The sequence below is a fragment of the Apus apus genome, chromosome 5, assembly GCF_020740795.1.
Source record: "Apus apus isolate bApuApu2 chromosome 5, bApuApu2.pri.cur, whole genome shotgun sequence".
In the NCBI taxonomy this organism is placed as follows: domain Eukaryota; kingdom Metazoa; phylum Chordata; class Aves; order Apodiformes; family Apodidae; genus Apus; species Apus apus.
The window spans coordinates 21450655-21470167 of record NC_067286.1 but is presented as its reverse complement, the minus strand read 5'-3'; the positions used below and the strand labels follow the sequence as shown (position 1 = coordinate 21470167).

General features: G+C 37.7%; 1 protein-coding gene across 12 annotated transcripts in view; it reads left to right on the top strand.

The window, feature by feature from the left end:
* The window catches only part of LRRC4C (leucine rich repeat containing 4C), a 554128-nt gene that overhangs the window by 460711 nt on the left and 73904 nt on the right, over positions 1-19513 (top strand). For 2 of the 12 annotated variants that reach the window (XR_007889608.1, XM_051620647.1), the window contains exon 4: positions 1422-1490. The exons of 7 other annotated variants lie outside the window; for them this stretch is intronic. The gene's annotated coding sequence lies outside the window, so the exon portion shown is untranslated. Of the gene's footprint in view, positions 1-1408; positions 1491-5066; positions 6903-19513 lie in introns of those variants that run through there. 3 more of the 12 variants (XM_051620654.1, XM_051620649.1, XM_051620651.1) reach the window with 2 other exon arrangements.

Genomic DNA, 19513 nt, shown 5'->3' with positions numbered 1-19513 from the left:
TGTTAGGATTACTACCCATGAAGATCATGCTTTGAAACTTGATTTTGTCATAGGATAGGGCTTTTGACATGCACTTCTTGGTAATCTGGACTAAATAGCTTATGTAAAAATTAGAATAGGATTTGAAAAAATAGTGCTGAAGGCTGCATGTCTGATGTTAGAGTAGAGATTAATTGTGCCGTGTATTTCAAGGAACATATCTACAGTCTATTTCTAACCAAATGAACATCAGGTAACAGTGTTTTTTGGACAAATACATTTGTGTGTCTGCATGTTGTGGGGAGTTGTTTGTGACTCAGAAACAGAAAAAACCTGGCCTTCATTGTTTTGGGAATGACTGTAGCAAAACAGAGTGAAGATTAATGTTGATCTTCAAAATGCTGAGCTCACAAACAGAGTTCAGAATGGGAATTAAAATTTAAAATCACATGAAAACAGATGCTTTGTAAAATTGTTGTCTTTTTTTAAAATCACCAGAAATTTTGTCATTGACATCAGTGGAACCAGAATTCTGTGGTTCCTTTCAAATGTAAACAACGAAAACCACCCTTCACTTCCATCTATACCAAAACCAATAGATAAGATATTATGGAGAAATGCATTGATTAACAGTAACTTAAACTTTTGTGTGCAAAAATCACGTGCTGTGGTTTTACCTAGATTTTTCTGTAAGGCTATCTTTTCTTCTGCTTCTTCCAAGACTCTGTGACCCAATACAAATTACCTACAAAGCAAAACTTCTCACTAGAGCTGTAAACATCAGAATAAAAATATGTGAAAAATAATAAATGAGACATTGATATTGGTAGCTGCTAATTTTGATGGTTATGCCCCTGAGTTTAATGTTCTTAATATTAAAAGAATTGAACAATAGTCAATGAAGTCACATAAGATCTTTGATTACATTACAAAAGTGAGTTTCCCTGTGAGATTATGTATGACATATTTTGTGTAGTCTGAGATTTTTAGAATCTCTCTTGAATCCCTATATCAATTAGTGAGGTTTATCCTTGATGCGTGTGGTCAAAGTTGTTTATCAGCATTTTTGTTCCCTTTTGTAAAAAGCAAGCTTAAGCTATAAAAGGGCTCAAGTACTCTCTATATGCAAGCAGCTCCTTGTCAGCAATGCTTAATAAGATAAACAAAGTGGTATGTTCCACAGCTTCCTTTCTGCACATTTATTTATAAGGAAGGCAGGCCTGCTGTTGACTTAGAGCAACTTGAAAATGCTTTTCACTTTACATTGTATAAGCAAGATGGTCTGGTTTCACCTTTTCCCTTAAACTTTGGTTTTACTTAGTCAATTTTAAAGTTTCTCTACTCCTTTATCTACAGATCAGAATTCTCTTTTCTTAGATTTTAGTCATGTTTCTCTTACACCAAATGACTGACATTTATGAATATCTAGTCTTTTCCACTAGTCTCTTCCAGTGGTAATAAACTACAGAACTTCAGTTCTTTAACTTGCATCATCTGTCAAGAAGTAAAAGGTGAGTTACAACAATCTTTTGTCCATGTTATGTAAAGTTTCCCAGTACATACATTTGAGTTTTGTTATCTTCCCATATTCAGGCATCTGTCAAGAGGTAAAAGGTGAGTTATAACAATCTTTCGTCCATGATATGTAAAGTTTTCTTTGTGCCCCTTTGGGGAGTTTTAACGTATTAAAGATTTTGAGATGTGTCGGGGGCAAAGGGGAGAGTAGGTATTAAAAAGATACATTTGAGTTTTGTTATCTTGTCCCATTATATGAGAAACAAAGTTCCCTTGCCAGTCTGTGTTTAGTTTTCTTCACAGTTCACCCTTTTTACTCATTATGACCTTGGTCCATAACAGGAACCCAGATTCACTGACCTCCCCTATGTATTTGGAATTTTATACCAAAGTATCAATGGTACGGTAGCTCTGTCAGGGCAACTCTCAGGCATGGAGTTGACCAGGTAACAGCTGCTCTTAAAAAACTTGTTGGCTACCTGAGTGTGTCCAATAGCGTGGAGTGGGCATGAAGAGTAGCAATTTCCTAGTTTACAAACTGAACAGAAGGCCTCGGGGTGTTTCGTCTGTCTCACCTTGTCAGTGCTTGTAAAACATTGCACTGTGTGTATCATCCAGAGTTTTCCATGGTGCTTTCATCTTCATTATCACCTCACCATGTTGAAGGGCTTTTGTGAACTGATATGTAAATAATTAAATTTTTTTGCCCATAAAACCTGCAAAATAGAAGATTGAAGGCAATATACAGGCAATATTGTTTGGAGGCAACTACATACAATGTATTGGTGGAAAAAAAAGTCACATTCTATCCAGTGCTAATGATACCTTTTTAATATTTGATTAGTGAATGGCTTATTGTGATAATACTAAAATATTTGTTTTAAATAGGTTTCACACATAGGTGACATTGTACTCTTGTAAAACAGATAATAGGATTACATTTTTATTTCATTTCATTTAGTGAAAGGACATTTATATTTTTAAATAGCATGTGGTGTCATCTGACAAATATTGCAAGTTAGATTTTTCTAAAGTTATGTTCTAAGAAGTTAATCACTCATCTTCTGTGTTTATTAGGCAATAGAGCATAAATGGCAGATTACAAATAACAAACTTTGAAAGAAAAGATTATATAATGGCCTACAGCATATTACAGTCTTGATAATAATTTTGTGTTTAGTCACATCTGTGCCAGCAAATATATTATCTTTGCATATATATGCACATATTTTAAGTACTAGCAGCTGTTAGAAATGTGTATTTTTATGTAATTTGAATGACATATAAAATACTAAATGTACAAATTTCTGTCAAAAATGAAATACTGGTTTTTATCCACAGAGATATTGTAGCTGTTGCAGATGATCCTGTGTTGGATTCTGATTAGATTTCCAAAAGCTGTGTGTCTTCTGGGTTTTTTTGCCTATATATTTGTTTAATTCAGTTATAGAAACCTTCACTTTTGCTCACAGCCTCTTTATTAGTAGGATGAAAACATCCGGATGTTTTTCAAAGAAACAATGGAAGAAACATATATTAGGCTGTGATGTTTTTATCCTTCTGGGAAAAGGAACTACTTTGTGTTTTTTTGGATTTTAAGTAGGAATAATAAAAACTCTCATAAGACATTTGTGGGCCCAAAATATACCAGCAGCATCAATGAATAAGATTGGAACAGAATAAGCTCAACAATTGAGAAAAAAAAATATTGTTACTTGTCAGCAAATTAGTCTCCTATCACACTTGTAGCCTTCTCCAAAAATCCCCATGGTCTTCTTTAGCATTCTTGGAAAAAAATATTACGTTCAGGTTATTCAATACTACTTCATACTCAGTCTTTCACCCACTGCAGATAATTTGTGTTTGCCTTTGATTTCAGTGATAGTAAGATCAGATGCTAAAGGCTGTAACAGTGATTAAGGACCTGGTTTCAGTTGCTTAACTTTTATCGGGTAGAACTTTCTCACCAGAAAGCCTGCTGAGTCAGTAGAATAAATCTCAAAGTCAATTTTAATGATTCAGTAAACGCTAGTTGACTGAACTTAACTGGCTTATGGATTTTATAATTCTAGAAAAAACTTATGATACATAACTTAAAAAAAAAATTCTTTTATATTCAAGTAAGCTGGTTTCACACCAAAGTTGAAGGGCTAAGTAAGGATACTAAACATCACATGACTATTTGAGAGATGACTGAACAAAGAGCTAGCTACATTATTACATGCAGGGAATAACTCAGAGTTACTGGTTAATATATGAAGTTTGCTATAGTTACCATGAAAGCGTCTAATTCTTTTTTGGAGTATGTGAAGAAGTTACATCTATAAATAATTTCTTTCTGATTTTGAGAGAGACAAGTGCTGGCATATTCGTCATCCATATTCTAGTTCCCTCAATCCTGGAGATGGTAATGTATCTAAGTTTATACGTGCAAAATTTTCTAAAAAATTTCTATTGAATTTGGGTCCCTGAAAAACAAGACCCAAGCCCAATTGTGAGCATTTAGATATCACACATAAGTACATCTAACATAGCTTGATAAGTAACTAAGTACATAACTGAGAGAGGGGAGATTTAGGTTAGATATTAGGAAGAAATTCTTCACTATAAGGGTGGTAAGGAACTGGAATGGGTTGGCAAGGGAGGTGGTTGATGCCCTATCCCTGGAGGTTTTTAAGACCAGGTTGGATGAGGTTTTGTGCAACATGGTCTAGTGGTAGAGTTCCCTGCTCATGGCAGGGGGTTGGAACCTGATGATCTTTAAGGTCTCTTCCAACCTTAATGATTCTATGATTCTATGACTAATATGTCAGTACTTTACTAGCCCAAATTAGGGAGCCAATTTAGAAACTTCAAAAATCCTGATCGGAAGTCATTCTTATCAAGTTGAGGCAAATTTTACAGGTGAGCCCAGACATTGTACTATGGTGTTGTTATCATTTAAAAGCTATCTGAAATCATCTCTTAAACCTACTGGACCCTTGAGGCGCTTCATAGGGCTTTTGGCTTAGAACAACTGCCAAAATGGAGTTTTAGGTAACTTTTATGTGTATACAAGTTTTAAACAAATCTTCATTTCCGTAATTAGAAAACAGATCGTCTTCCCATGCAAATTGTTTCCACTGGTACATTTTTTGCAGAGATAAATTTATGTATTGTTTCATTTGATTGTCATTCTTCTGCATTGATACCTGTGAATAGTGATTGTTCTGTACTTCTTTTGCAATGACAACTTTATATCTCATTTCATTTTACTGTTATTCCCTCTGCATCAGTGGCTAGGCTGGTACCTGTGAATACTGCTTGAACTGTCAGAATTACATTCCTTTTCTTAAGATGATCCCTTGTTTTTCAATTGCTGCTTTCTGATTTAGAGATGTTTCTTAAGGTAACCCTGAGTTTGTTCCCAGACTGTCAACCAGGTGGCAGCAGTGCCCCGTCGGAGCAGCTCCCGTACCCTTTCCCTGACATAAAGTGTTAATGCAGTTGACCAATCAGTGCTAAGATGACGAGAGGTAATTGGGTAATTGTATTTTACTGATCACAAGTGGAGAAAGAAGGGAGGGGGAAGGAGCGGGAAGCGGGGAGGAGGAAAAAGAGAGTGGAGAAAGGAAGGGAAGAAGGAGTGCAGCCAGAAAGACTGACCCTGGGACATTTGCAAATCCTAGAGTGCAAATTAGAGCTGGGGAGTAAAAGAAAGCGACAGAAAAGCAGAGCTATTCCCAGGAGCAACAACAGCAGCTGTCAGGATCTGGATATATACATACATGCGTATGCACATGCACACACAGAATTCAAGCTGAAGCTAATGGGAGGGAGGAAGGGTTTCAGCTGCGCAAAGGGCTACGCATTTCAAGGATGCAACTAAAAACTGAGAGAAGCGGCGGCGCTCCTGGGAATGTGTCATCTTGGAAGGGAGGCAGGAAGGAAGGAAGAAGAGGATGAAGACAACTGGCATGTGGAAGAAGATGGGAGACTAACTCCTTGCTGTACGGAAGGGAAATCCAACTTGTGGATCTGGAATACGCTAGGCAGAGCCTGGAAACAAGACCAGATTGGCATTGACATAGAGAAAGGAAGGAAAAGGGAGTCAGAGACTGGAGAGCTTTTATTTTTCTTTGTCTCTTATTTTCCCTTTCTCTCCTTAAGGAAGAAATTTGTACCATCCCTGTGCTGCTGGATCTGTATAGCTGGTGAACAAAAGATGGAGAGGAAGCTGAAATGAAAAGCAAAGGTGCTTATGAAATTTACAAGAGGACAAATCATGCCTCCCCGGGCTTCCTTTGTGCCCCTTCGGGGAGTTTTAATGTATGAAAGATTTTGAGATGTGTCGGGGGCAAAGGGGAGAGTAGGTATTAAAAACACCAGTCCCAAGCACTTAAAAAATAACAAGGGGATGGATTTATTCTTGACAGCTGGTGAGAACCCTGAATTTTTTTCTTCTCCCTCCCTCCTTCATTCCTTTAACGTAAGATTATGAAAATGCAGAGGATCTGCAGAGAAGGCAAAAGGATATAACATGGAGTTTAAAGCGAGGAGAGGATGCTGATGCTGTGGATTGCTGGCTTTTTTGTTGAAATAAAAAGTCCAATTGCGCACTGGGTTGTGATTGGAAATCTAATCACGTATTTGAAGAAGAGGGAGAGAGACTTAACGTTTATTGTTTTTATGACCACAAGTATAAATGCAAAAGGGGATTCTTTTCTGAAGGAGGGGGGAGGGGCGGGTAGTGGAAAAGATTAATGGGAATCCCTGGTCTAATGTGTAGATACACGGATTGGATAATTGATAGTGCAGCAAAAAAGGGGGAAGAAGAAAATTGTCTGCAAGACCTGGATCTTAACAATCACAACAAAATTACATTAAAAGAATACAGATGGAGGGTTGCTTAAAAAGAAGTACAGCCCTTTCTGCTCTTCAGAGAAAAACAAATAGTGAACAATGGAGAGCAGTGAAGCCAGAGAGGCAGAAAGCCTCAGAAAAAGAAAGCTAGGCAAAGGATCCACAGTGGAATGAAAAGTTTCATGAAGGAGAAGGGCCATTCATCTTCTGCAAGGATTTTTTTTTGTTTTTTCTGTTGGTTTAAGCCACTATTCTTCAATGAAGGCAAACATCAATGTTACCACTTCAATAGTTTTAAGCAGAAAAGTTGAAAGCCTCATAGAAAATAAAGGACAAAGAAGAAAGCAAAATTGCTGGAGAGGGAGAGTTCAGCAGTGCTGGGTTGGATTAACACTTGTATGGACTGAAATTGCTGGGATATCACAAATGGATGTACTTTATTTTTATTTCCTTTCCTGTTTTTAATTTTTGTTTGGTTGCTGAAATGAAATACTTTTCTAACCCTTCCCACACCGTAATTTTTTGTAACCACTTGGATTTCCAGCTGGATAGTCTTTGAGGGTACAGTAAGTACACTTTCCATTTTATTTTTTGGAGAAGGAAATATGCCCCATTGTCTGAATTCTTTTTTCTTTATCCCTCTTTTCTTGGTTACTTGAATAAAGAGTCTGGCTGGATTTTGATAATGGTTGGAGGGGGTGCAATTGGGAAGAAAGAAGGGAAGGAGTGAAGGCAGAGCTGGATTCTTACAGTAGCTCAAATGTTTGTGTTAGTTAGTAACATCAACCCTGGTAGGATGTTGCAGATGCCTGCCTGTGTGGCTCTAAAACATTTGTAAATGTTCACTAGCAAACACATCTTTTGAGAAAGTCACTGCATTGAGGTGGGGGTACTGCTTGGTGGCCCAGTCTGTACGTCTGTACAAATGATGCAAGCTGCACAGAATTGGGTGCGTGGAGGAGTTATTTATTTATTTATTTAGTACATGTTTAGAGACAGGCTCTGATCTGAATGTTGGCTTTCAGTCTGACATTGCAGACCAGTATGGTGTATTAACAGGAAAATTTTAAAATCAAGCAGGGAAGTGAAGAATGGCTTTTGATGGAAGTGAAGAATGGCTTTTGATGGAAGTGGGGGGGTGTAGGACAAGCAGTTTTAGTGGATTTTTAGGAGTCAGCTCTGAGATAAATGGCATGTTTTACACTTCATTGCTAAGAAGAAGTAGTAACAGGCAAACAGAGGGCTTTCTTCTATTGAAGGGGAGTTTAGGAAAATGCAGTACTAGCCACCTGTGCCCTCCATATCTCCCAGGAAATTTTTTGTGATTTTATGTTGAATACTTCAGGCTTCCCTAGGACTTTCATGACAGTGGAAGGAGACTTACTTTGATTGACAAGCAGTGAGAGGATACTGTGGTATTAAGAGGTTTTCATTATTATGCTGATAAAATAATTTAAAAGTGGTGTGTATATGGTGGGGTTCACAGATAGCAGTGATATGTAATCAACCAATAAATATCTCTCCCTTCCTGGGGGAATGTGGTGTGAGGGTGTGGAATAAAGGGAATATAACATGGTGTTTAAAAGAGAGGGGTTTTGGTGTTTTTTTTTCCTGCGAGAAAGAGTGCTACTTCTATTTGCTCTCTTGGCATGACTGATTAGCTTGTAGATAGGGAGTTTTCTTTGCTTTCTTACCCTCTCTCCTCCCTCACCTCTGCCATCTTCAACCTTGGCCTTTGTATGTTGAGACCATATTGTATAAGGCCATATTTGGTGGAGAAGGAGAGAGAGAGAAATGGCTAATTGAATGAGCCATTAAACCAATATGGATAATTTTGGGCAGCCAAGGTGCAGAGCTAGATTTACCACTCATTTTACTTTCCTCTGGATGCTGTATTCTGGAGGAGGGAAGAGAAGGCAGGGGTGGGAGGAATGTTAGTAGACGCAGATTTTAACGTGGTGTTTTTTGAGTGGTTTTTTTGGTTGTTTTTTTCTGGCAGCATTTCCCTTTTCAAAAGCCTCCTGTGTGAAAGAACACAAACTAGAACTCCAACTTGCCTGGATAAATATATAAATATTTATTAGCATCTTTCTCCCTGCCCCTCTCCCCTTTCCCCCCCGACCCTCACTTTCTCTATTCACTCACATCACCACTGTTACTTCATGTAAATTTCCTGAGTCTTTTGACACAATTAAAATGAGACCTTCTGCCTTTCACATGTCTCCCATGTGCTTCTCTTTGGAGGTCATGCCTCTTAAACTTTGGCTACTTGTAAAGGATTAAGACTTAGGGTGCAATTCTCCTCCTAGGGGAATTTCTAGGAATTTCTGTTTAGCCATGTGAAGAAATCAGACCCTTTGTGCTGTAGTGTTTAGAAAAAGAAGGAAACAGCCACAGCAAAAATTGTTCCTTCCAGCTCCAATTACTTTCATCTACTCAGTATAGCTAAATCAATTTAATATGAGGTGTTTTCACCTCATTTATTTCTCTGGGCCTATGGTTTCTGGTGGGACACTAAATGGTTTTAAGTTTTTCAGCAGCTGAAAATACATACAAAACTCTGTTCTCCATTCCTTCTTAAGACAGTGCCCTGTCGTGGGCTACACTTACATCAACAGTTGCAGTAATAGAGCAGCTAAATTTATGTTAAGCTGCTGGTGCTCAGTGATTATTGAAGAAAATAGAAGCAGGCTAAGGAAAAGACATCTCCAAGCTTCTCCCTGGTTTGCTGTCAAATGAACACACAAACACAAAAGAAAATTTGATAGAGCAACTCCAGAAAGCTGTCATAGGTGCTTTATTAATTTTGTACAATAACTAGCAGGAGGATTTTCTTGATGCAATAAGGAAGTACTGGGATAACATAACCACCAATTTGGCCTGAAATAGACAAACCTTGTCAACATTAAAAAGCTAGGGATGCATGTCTGCTTCTAAAGCGGCAATAGTTTCACACTTCAGTGAATCATTCACTTAATCCAGTAGCCAAAAGACACATAGAACAATGTATAGTTTAACTCATTCAATCTCAAAATAGAAACATCATGAACATTCATATTGGTAGTGACCCCAGACATCTGGGATTTTGGTACTGTACAAGGAATGATTATGTGTCTATTTAGGCAACAAATGCTTGCAAAGCTGTGTTGGAGGGTCCTGCTCCATTTGTCTCCAGAAGGTCAGAGATTATGTACCTCAGACTTCAGGTATTCTTGTCAAATTGTAGGTTAGTAATACAAGGCAGTAGCTAGTTGGTGTCTTTCACATGTCAGGGATAATTTGCATTGAACTAGAATATGAGCAGGTTTGGTTCAGTGGATTTTGTGTCACAATATCTCCCAGTCTGATAGTACTGCTGAGTGAAAAATGGACTTTTGGTGAGACCCAAGAAAGAACGTTGTAGATGTGAGCCAATACAAGCAATTATGTGGGACTGGAGGAAAAGGAAGGAACTCCAGAGGTACTATCATGGCTTCCTACATATAGGCTTTAAAATTGGTTGCCAGTGACCTAGAAAGATGTCTTCCATTTTATATAAAGAGGGTTGCTATCACAATATGAGATGGGAAGGTTTTGAATTGGACTCAGGAAAGGATTTTAGTACATTTTAAGGGAGCTTGGTGCTGGAGAAAATACACAAGGTAAACTGTCAAAGAGCGAAACTTCAATATAATCACTGAAGGTGTGCATGTTGTGCATCAGGAGTGTTTGAGAGCCTCCATCTAAGTCTTACCAGTCTGCCTTCACTCTGACTTGAAAGTATCCTTTTGTTGCTGACTGCGTGAGGGAATGAGGAGAGAGACAAGGGTGCTGGAATTAGTGCCGCTTTCTGTCTGGGAGGAAAATTACTCTGAAGAACTGCAATTAGCACCCAACAAGTCATTTCTAGAGTAGGCAAGCTGACTGGACTTTGGTCTACTATTAACAGAGGCCCTCCTTCATCTCCATCCACCCCCTTGCCTGCTGCTCTACGAAAATTATAATGAAAAGCAAGCCTCCTTCAGTTATAAAAGTCTTGCCCCCAAAAGATAACCTAGGTGAGAAGGCTTTAGTAATAACAAGAGGCACGGGGGTCTGGAAGACAGACTTGCAGCATGCTTGAGTCTAGAAGCATGGGCAAGGAGCTGCCCTTAGAAAGGATCCTGCCTCCACTTCCTGTAATGGCAGAAGACATTGGGGCTTGGCTTGTGACATTTTGGAGTATTTTATTTAATTATGTTATTCAGAAAATAAAGATGCTTGTTAAGCTGTACTATCACATTCATTTTTTCTTTTTTGGGGAGTAGTAATGGGGACTCAAAAGGGGAGATAAGTATGCTAGCGGTGTGTTTTAATTGCTTATTCAAAAGCTGCAATACGTGGAAGGGAATTAATGTGTAGTTCCTGGTAGGGGGCCTGGATATTTTGCTGTCTGTTAGAGGAAAAGGCAAAAATCAGACACTTGTGCATGCACACAATAAAAGAGAATTAGGATTTACATTTGGTATCCAAGGAAAAGAGAGCAGAATCCTGCAGGGCTTTCTGTTCATTGTTTAAATGTTGCCATAGCAATATCTCCAGGCAGAAGTTCTGGAGTTTAGCTTTCTTCCCTCACCCACTCTGTTTTTCTCTCCCTTGATATACACAACAACCAGGGATATCTCTACAGAACTTTGCACAGCAACAAGAAAAGGTGTTTGAAGGCTGTGTTATCTATTCATATAGGTCTGTTTGTCTGTTCTTCCCTGTCATTTGCTACTATGTTGAAAAACCCAATTAGGAGAAAATTCATAGAATCATAGAATGGTTTGAGTTGGAAGGGACCTAGAAGATCACCTAGTTTCAAACCCCCTGCATGGGCAGGGACACCTCCCACTAGGTCAGGTTGCTCAAAGCCCCATTCAGCCTGGCCTTGAATGCTTCCTGGGATGGGGCTTCCGCTACTTCCCTGGGCAACCTGTGCCAGTGTTTTACCACTCTCACACTAAAGAATTTCTGTGAAGTTTTTGTTGTTAAGACATTCAGCATATTACAATATTTTGTGTAGTGGTGATATATTAATTGTATTGTTACAGGCAAGCAAAGTGTATGAGTCGCTGAAAATTAGAAAGAACAATTAATTTTTCAGTACTGAATCTATTCCTTGGGAAGATTAAAATGCATTTCAGATATACAGCTGACCTTCTGTATAGTTAAATACTAACACCACTGTAAGTACTCTTGAAATTTTATTTTCATGGTGCTGAGACAAGATTTACCCTTACTGCTTGTGAAAAGGAGAGAGGAAATGTCAGACCACAGAATAAAACATCCTGTAGTATTTGCTGCAGAGCTTGTACTTGTTATGCCAGGACTGTTGAGGAGCAATATAGGCAGGAAACCAGGAGAATTAAGAAGGAAAACAACTAACCAGGCCCAAAACAAAGCAAAAAACTCCAGCAACAATTATTTAGCATGCAACTAAACAAAGCTTACTCAGAAGTATCATAGCAAGATAAGTTAAATGAATGAGTTTTTGTCTGCAAAATAGAAGCAATTGATAGCATTTAGTAGTGCTCTTTGTGTTTGAGGGATTTCCATTCATTTATTTGGCAGCTATGGGATCCATACAGGCCCATGCATTAAAATAATCCTTAGAAATATGGATGTGGTTTCCTTTCATGTTTATGTCAAGTGACACCTAGAAGGCGCGTGAATTGGTGCTTTTCCATTACTATACATCCATGAATGTTTGCTCTAAGCATCAGGCCTAATCCTGAAAGCCAGTGGTAGTAATTTTCAAAAAGTATTAGTGTACTTCAGATCTCCAGCACATTTTATTTTTGCTTACAAACTTTTCTACTCTTTCATATCAATAATCTTTTCACTCATGTGCCATATTACATGGGAAATAAAGCCAGGCTCATAAAGAGCCTGTTTACTGATGAGGAGAGTGCAGCATGAGTGATAAAAATGCAGGTTTCCTCACACTGCTGATCATTGTAGCTCAGTCGTGATCTTAAGCAAGTTTGCCTTAAGACTCTAAGGAGGCAATAATTCCATTCATGTACCTTGAACTTTCCCCAGCGTATTTGAGATAGCAAAAAAGGTGGCCAGCTGTGATAGGAATGGGACATACTCACCTCACTTATGCACTGTGCTACTGCCCACTCATCAAATTACTGAAGCCCACCAGATTTCATTGTCTTGACTGGAATTTGAAGTTTGGAGCGAAGGGTGAAATTTTCATCAATAGTGGGTCTTCATCAGCTATAGACTAGCTATTTTACTTTCTCTTCAATCTCTAGTGGACAAGTGGAAGAGGCTCAGATGTCAGTCTTGTTGTAAACTAGTGTAAGTGAGAATAGTGTATTGCAGAAAATGAATTAAAATAATTATTTTAGGTTTTATTCACTAATGTCCAATTTTTTGTTCTAATGCAGCACTGCAACATAGAATCATGGAATGGTTTGGGTTGGAAGTGACCTTTAAAGATCATCTAGTCCAACAACCCGGCTATAGGTAGGGACATTTCACTAGATAAGGTTGCTGAAAACCCCATCCAACCTGACTTTGAAATTTTCCAAAGATAAGGTGCCCACAACTTATCTGAGCAATATGTATGAGCTAGCTGGTTCTGTAGTAACTCTACCATGCAACCAGTTTAATTCATTTTACATTTCTTTCTCTTCTCGTATCTCATGTGAAGATAAACCCAGTTCTGCTCAAACTATTCTTAGTCAGAGCTTTAGTAATTATTTTAGCAGGATTGATCCTGCTCTGTGGTTGGTTTTTTGTTTGTTTGTTTGTTTGTTTTATTATTTTACTTGCAAATGAAGTACAAAACCTGTTTTAGTTCCAGAAATAAACAATCAGAAACATACTTACATTTACAGACATAAAAAGGTGATCCAAATAGCACTTTGAATTGCTATACCATCACCTTCTAAACTTCAAAATGTTTTACATTCCCTTTGCAGTCTCTGATGACATTCCAGGTATAAATGCTTCTTTTTCATCGGTATATATCTGATGGATTAATTACGCCATCTGGCCTTTGTTATTGCCGCAGCAAAAACCTCAATCTATAATAACAAAACCAGATAGTTTGTAAAGTGTTATATTTTGGGGCTGAATTCTCAGTCATGGCTAGGAGAATTTGCTAGTGGCATAATGTCTGTACATTGACTTTTCACATCAATAACCAAATACTGTGACATGTTGTAATTAATTTAACAAAAATAGTTTACCTTTTAAAGACTACAGAAAAGAATCTACAAGGACAGAAAATGGTTAAGGAACCACAGTTTTGGCTTCTTCAATGCATGCAAGTTTCAAATGAAGTGCTCAAAAATATATTAAATTCCATGAGCTTCTTTGCCAAAGGGCATGCATGTTGTGTTAAGGTTTTTTTATCTACCTGTTTGGTTTTACAATAATTTTCTCTGCCAGTATTTTATTTGTGAGTCCTTATTGGACTGGCAGCTTCTTCTGCAAGTGGTTATATATTATTTTTCCAGAGGCAATGTTTTGTATTTTTTACATCATTTAAAGAACTGAGGTTCATTTTGGTTAGGATTGTTGTTGACACAGCTACTAAAGGGGAAGAATAGTGACCCCATTAGCCTTTTAGGTTGCTCATATGCACTGCACAGACTATTACTTCAAAAAGAGTTTTTTTTATTTAATGCTTGTGTGAATTTTGACTGTACATGATGCACGGGATTAAAACCATAATGGAATTTTCTTTTCAAAAAGCCTCACCTTCAGTGCATGTGAATGTTGATATACCTCTTTCTGTAATGCACATTTCAATGAATAGTCTGGCCCTGAAGGTTGAGTTATATACATTAAGTAAAGGCCTGGAGGTATCTGTTAAAGATTACTGAATCAAACCACACCAGAGGATGTCTTAGTTCTTAACAAACCTTCTGTAACAATAACTGCAATTTTATGCAGTCTTCTCATATTTCTAGTTACTCATCATCTGATTTCCTGGACATGGTTTGTTCTAAACTCTTCTGAAAAAATTGCTGATGGAAATCTAAACAAAAGTTATATATTTTACAATTACAGGTAAGGTTGTAAGTCACATTCTCTGTGTAGTTTAAAGTTTCATTGTGTATTGTATAGTCCAAGTCCATTTTTTTCTGTGTAAACTGTACCCTGCATTCAAGAACCTTCCTGGAGTAGTGGCCAATTTCAATTTTTTCAGCTGAATTTGTTAGTCTGAGAAGTCATGGATTGTTAGAAAGTATTCTCTAAGGTAGCAAAGAACATTTCTTCAGAGGTAACTATATTCAATGGCCATCAACTATTAATTGTTAACGGGTTCTATGTCCTGAATTATTTGTTTCACCTTTTCTGAAAAAATTAACAAAAATTACAAGTCATAGGAGATCTTGACCTAATTAGTGTTTCCAGTGGGTGTTCTCCACTTGTGATGCTTTAGTAGTACCAGTGTGCAAGAGACATATTTTGACGTTACAGGTTGTAACAGTCGTATTTTCTCACTTTCTCATTACTGTTTAGGTCATCACTGAATAAATTAATAGGACTTATTCTTCTAGTAACATGGATGGTGTTCAGAGTTCCTGGGTCAGTGTATCCGAAGGAAAACAGAGACTTCTTAGGCCTGATTCTCCTTGTGACTTGTGTTGTCATTTATCACTGAGTGACACGGGAATTCAGATAGCACAAAATCAAAAGTGTAGTATTTTATGCCTAATATAGGTGGAAGTGCGTATATATATGATATATATAACAGACAGTGGGAACTTGAATTGTTTGCAGGAGTCACCCCTTTTCAACGCTGTAGGGATTATAGAAGCCTACTGCAGGGATTATAAAAATGAATTAAGTGATCTCACATGCATGTTTGTAGGAGAAAACAATGTGAATGGCTTAAGTATAACATGCTAGCTTGCACTGAGCTTGCATTAAGAGTTCTAATATAGGTACTGTATGTTAGCCAACATTACACAAAAGCATTGTCAATACTGACTAAGAATGTCTGTCTGCGTAGTCAGTGTAGTGATCAGCATTTTGAAAATTCAGACCTTGCCTTAATCCTCCCTCATTATTCCACATGTATGTTCCATGTAGTGTGGTTACAGATTTTCAAGGAGATAGCATGTCCCTTACTGCTCCCTTACATCTTCCACAGAAGCCTGTGACTTTCTCTGTTAGTGAAATCCTACCAAATTGATAATCTAAGATAATTTCCTTAAAATGTTTTTATTTGTACTCTAAAATCCTCCAGTGTATTGTAATTTCATGACCACCCTTTTCTTACATAGCCCTCATTTTCTTGTGCGTACTTTATCCAATATTTCATTCTTTACATTTTAAATCAAATAAGAAAAAATTCAGTGTAGCTAAAATTTTATGTGATTGTTTCATTAATTTATTACACTAGGTGAACATTTGAGAGTTGGAAAAACAACATCTAAGTCTAGCAGACACTGTCTGGGATGGTCCCTTTCACTTTTCTGTCTTCCAGTCCCTTCCCCAGATTCCCTTGTCGGAGGTTCACATAAACCACTTCTCAAATCATTGACCAGCCAACAACTAGCTGGAAAACTAGCTTTGGCTGAGATGCTCCTCATTCCCTGACTAGAGTTCCTTATGGATGTTGTCTGTCAATAGCTTATCCCCTCCAAGTGGCAGCAAAGTTCTGAAGATCCTTTTCTCATGCAGAGTGCCCAAAGAAACCTTTAGTGCCACAGGTCTCTTGAAGACTAGGACTGTCATTGAATGATCACAGCAATTGGGAGAGGTGTTTGGTGACTGAAGAAAGCTGAAATTTTCCTATTTCTGAGCATTTCTTCAGCTCTTTTTAATGAAAATTTTTAAACTTGCAAAATATGATGCTATCCTTGCTAGCTTTTTCATACAGATGTACCTGTGGACCAGAATGAAGCCTCACTGAAGGCAAAAAAGCAAACTATATTGAGAAAAAAAAATTTACTAGAGGGACTGTCAGATCAATTTCATTGGCATGAGTTGAATTTCTTGCACTGCTTTTGATACAGTACAGGACACGGTTGTTTTTCTGGGCTGCAAGAACACATTGCTGGCCCATGCTCAGCTGCTCATTGACCATCACCCTCAAGTCCTTCTCTGCAGGGCTGTTCTCAAACCATTCTCCACCTCGCCTGTAACTGTGCTTAGGATTACCTTGACCCGTGTGCGGGACCTTGCACTTGGCCATGTCAGTCTTCACGCAGTTTGCACGGGATCACCTCTTAAGCCTTTCAAGGTCTCTCTGGATGGCATCCCTTCCTTCTAGTGCGTTGACCACACAACACAATTTGGTGGTGTTGGCAGCTTGTTGAGGGTGCACGCAATCCCCCTGTCCATGTTGCTGACAAAGATGTTAAACAACACTGGTCCCAGTACCATCCTCCATGCCACTCCTCTCTGGACTCCATTTGGACATTAAGCTGTTGACCACAACTCTCTGACTGCAACCATTGAGACAGTTTCTTATCCACCAAGTGGTCCATCCATTGAATCCATATCTTTCCAATTTAGAGACCAGGATATCATGCTGGACAGTGTCAAACACTTTGTACAAGTCCAGGTAGATGACATCAGTTGCCCTCCCCTTGTCCACCTACACTGTGACCCCACTGTATCAGGCACAATTTGCTCTTACATTTCCATTCTTAAGAAGGGTTTTTCCTGATCAGCCAGCAGTTTCATGAAACCCCTAACTATTTTACGTTCCAACTCAGTGATTTTTTCCTTGACTGATTTTACCTCAGACATAAATTGAATTGAACAAACAAACAATTCTTTCTTTAAAGTTAAGTGAAGTCACAAGCCTGCCAATTCATACTCTTAAGAGTAAATACTTGCAAACATGAGTTTATTCAAATATCACTTTGATATTTTAGTTCTAACCAAGTGAGTAGGGAGTGTTCCAGTAAGAACATTTTGGTCTTTCTACATACCTTACACTGAAATTATATTACTTCATTTTCAGTTCATACAATGGGATGGTTGAAAAGCACAGTGCCTAAACTCTTTTCCATGGTTACAAATTCAGTCAGTGTTGCAGTAGTCCACAAGCTTTAAAGCTATAAAGTTGTTTTTGTCATAATTCAAAACTTCTTTTGCTTCCATTTGGTTTCCTAATGTGTCAATGTTTCCTAATGTGACCTTGAAAGTACCTAATGAATATATAAATTTCCTTCTTTCCTTGAACCCAGGGAACTGGTTTCTTTGTCTTAGTGGAAGATTAGGACAAATTCAGTATGAAAAATCTAGACAGCTAATTACCAAATATAATATATACCTGCAGTGGCTGTAAGAATTTTGGCTGTGTTAAGGGCTAGGACCTGATGCACCTAACATATACGAGAGTTATTAAATCATGACAATACTTGTTTACTTCTCTTGTGTTGAATTTGCTTATCTATTCATTGCAAACCTCTATAGAAAATTATAAATCAGAAACTGGTGTTTCGTATTGGTTTGGAGATGCCAATTAATTCTCTGGTATCCAACCATCTCCTTGCAGCCTATCCTCTACTTATGCAGGTACTCATTCCCTCACCTGGGAGAGTATGTGGACTTTTAAATGTGACTCAGAGATCAAGAGATTCAGAGTCTCAGGAGGAAACGGGAAGTCACAGCTAAGGACAACTTACTGTGACCAACCTGCCCTAGGAACATCCCAGCACAACCAGTGGGCTTGGTGATATCTCAGTTTCTCATATTGTCAGTTGCCATGAGTTTTCATAGAAAGGTATGTTTCCTACTGAATTAAAAATACTGTGAATTTGAGAAAAGCTCTTCAAGAGCAGATCTTTGTCTGAGTTTAAAGTTCCTATCACAGTGTCCAGTGTTACTATTCCTATACATGAATCACTGCTTACAAATCACAAATTCAGTAAAAAAAAATTAAACATCAGTAAATGAGAGACAGTTGTTATGCACCATGAAAGCAAAAACTGATGGTCTGAGTTCAATGCTCTCCAAAGAGCAAGGATATGCAATGTTAATGCTTTGGAACAAGGAATCCTCAGTTTAAATTTTACAGACTTTGTATTCTAATTTCATTATTGCCAGTATTCCAGAAAGCACAGGAGTTAGCCAGCACCATTATCTATGATAGCAGAGGGTATAAGCTGAACCTCTCAAACTTGAGTTCTTTGGGTAAGACAACTAAACCTATATCTGAATATATTTATGTGCATAGTTTACCTTTGTAAAAGAATCTCAATAACTGCAGTTCTCATACACTTAAGTTCCTGGAACATCATTAAAAAATATTAACTCCTAACATAAAATAAATAATGTATTTCATCACACCTGTCTTTCAAATAAAAAAAGAATTAATGTTGTTTGTTTTTACTTTTGCCTTCTTGAAGATTATTATTGCTAGATTATATGTCAGTGTGCTTGAATAGACTAGAAGATGAATGATCTCTTTGCAGTCTTATGGTACAGGCTATGCAAATACTTATTAAATAGAACTGATAAATGTAGTTCAGCTTAAATGTGCAGTTGCATTTATTGCTAGATCAAATCTATATATACAAAACATATGTACCTAAGTCCACTCCTGCTCTATAAGAATATATTAGAATGACATGGACAGCATTTCCATGGTGCTTTATCTTTATTCCTTGTATAATAATACCTGATTCTTGTATAAAATCTACTTTCATTTTGCTATGATCAGAGCATTGCAGAGAACATACATAGTAACTGACTTGCTGTGTTAGTAACTCTGCTATGCACCAAGCAAAATATAACACCAATAATTATGAAATGTGCAATCAAGAAATAGCTGGGTTTCTTTTGCAGTGCCCAGAGCTGACCATGAAAATTAAATAAAAAGGCACTGTATATTTGTTGTCATTGTACATATGGATGCATTTGAACCTAAGTCCAAATAGAGAGCCCTGATGCTTTAAAAGAACCATTTTTCACTTTCCTCCCTCCTCCTCCAAAGTCATTTAATATATTGTTAATTCTTAGAGAAATTTGACATTTTTCTGTAATTTTTTTTCCACCATAGCTTCTACTACTGTTCTGAGTGGTTGTACAGAAAAATTAGACTGATAGAGTTCTGGAGTCATCAAAATGCAGTAACCCAGAGATACCAATGTTAAATGGTGCCCTTTTTCTAAAAGACAAACATTTCATGATTGCTTCTGTGTAGAGCAGTGTAAGTGCAGCAAAATTTAGTACTGCTGTTGCAGGT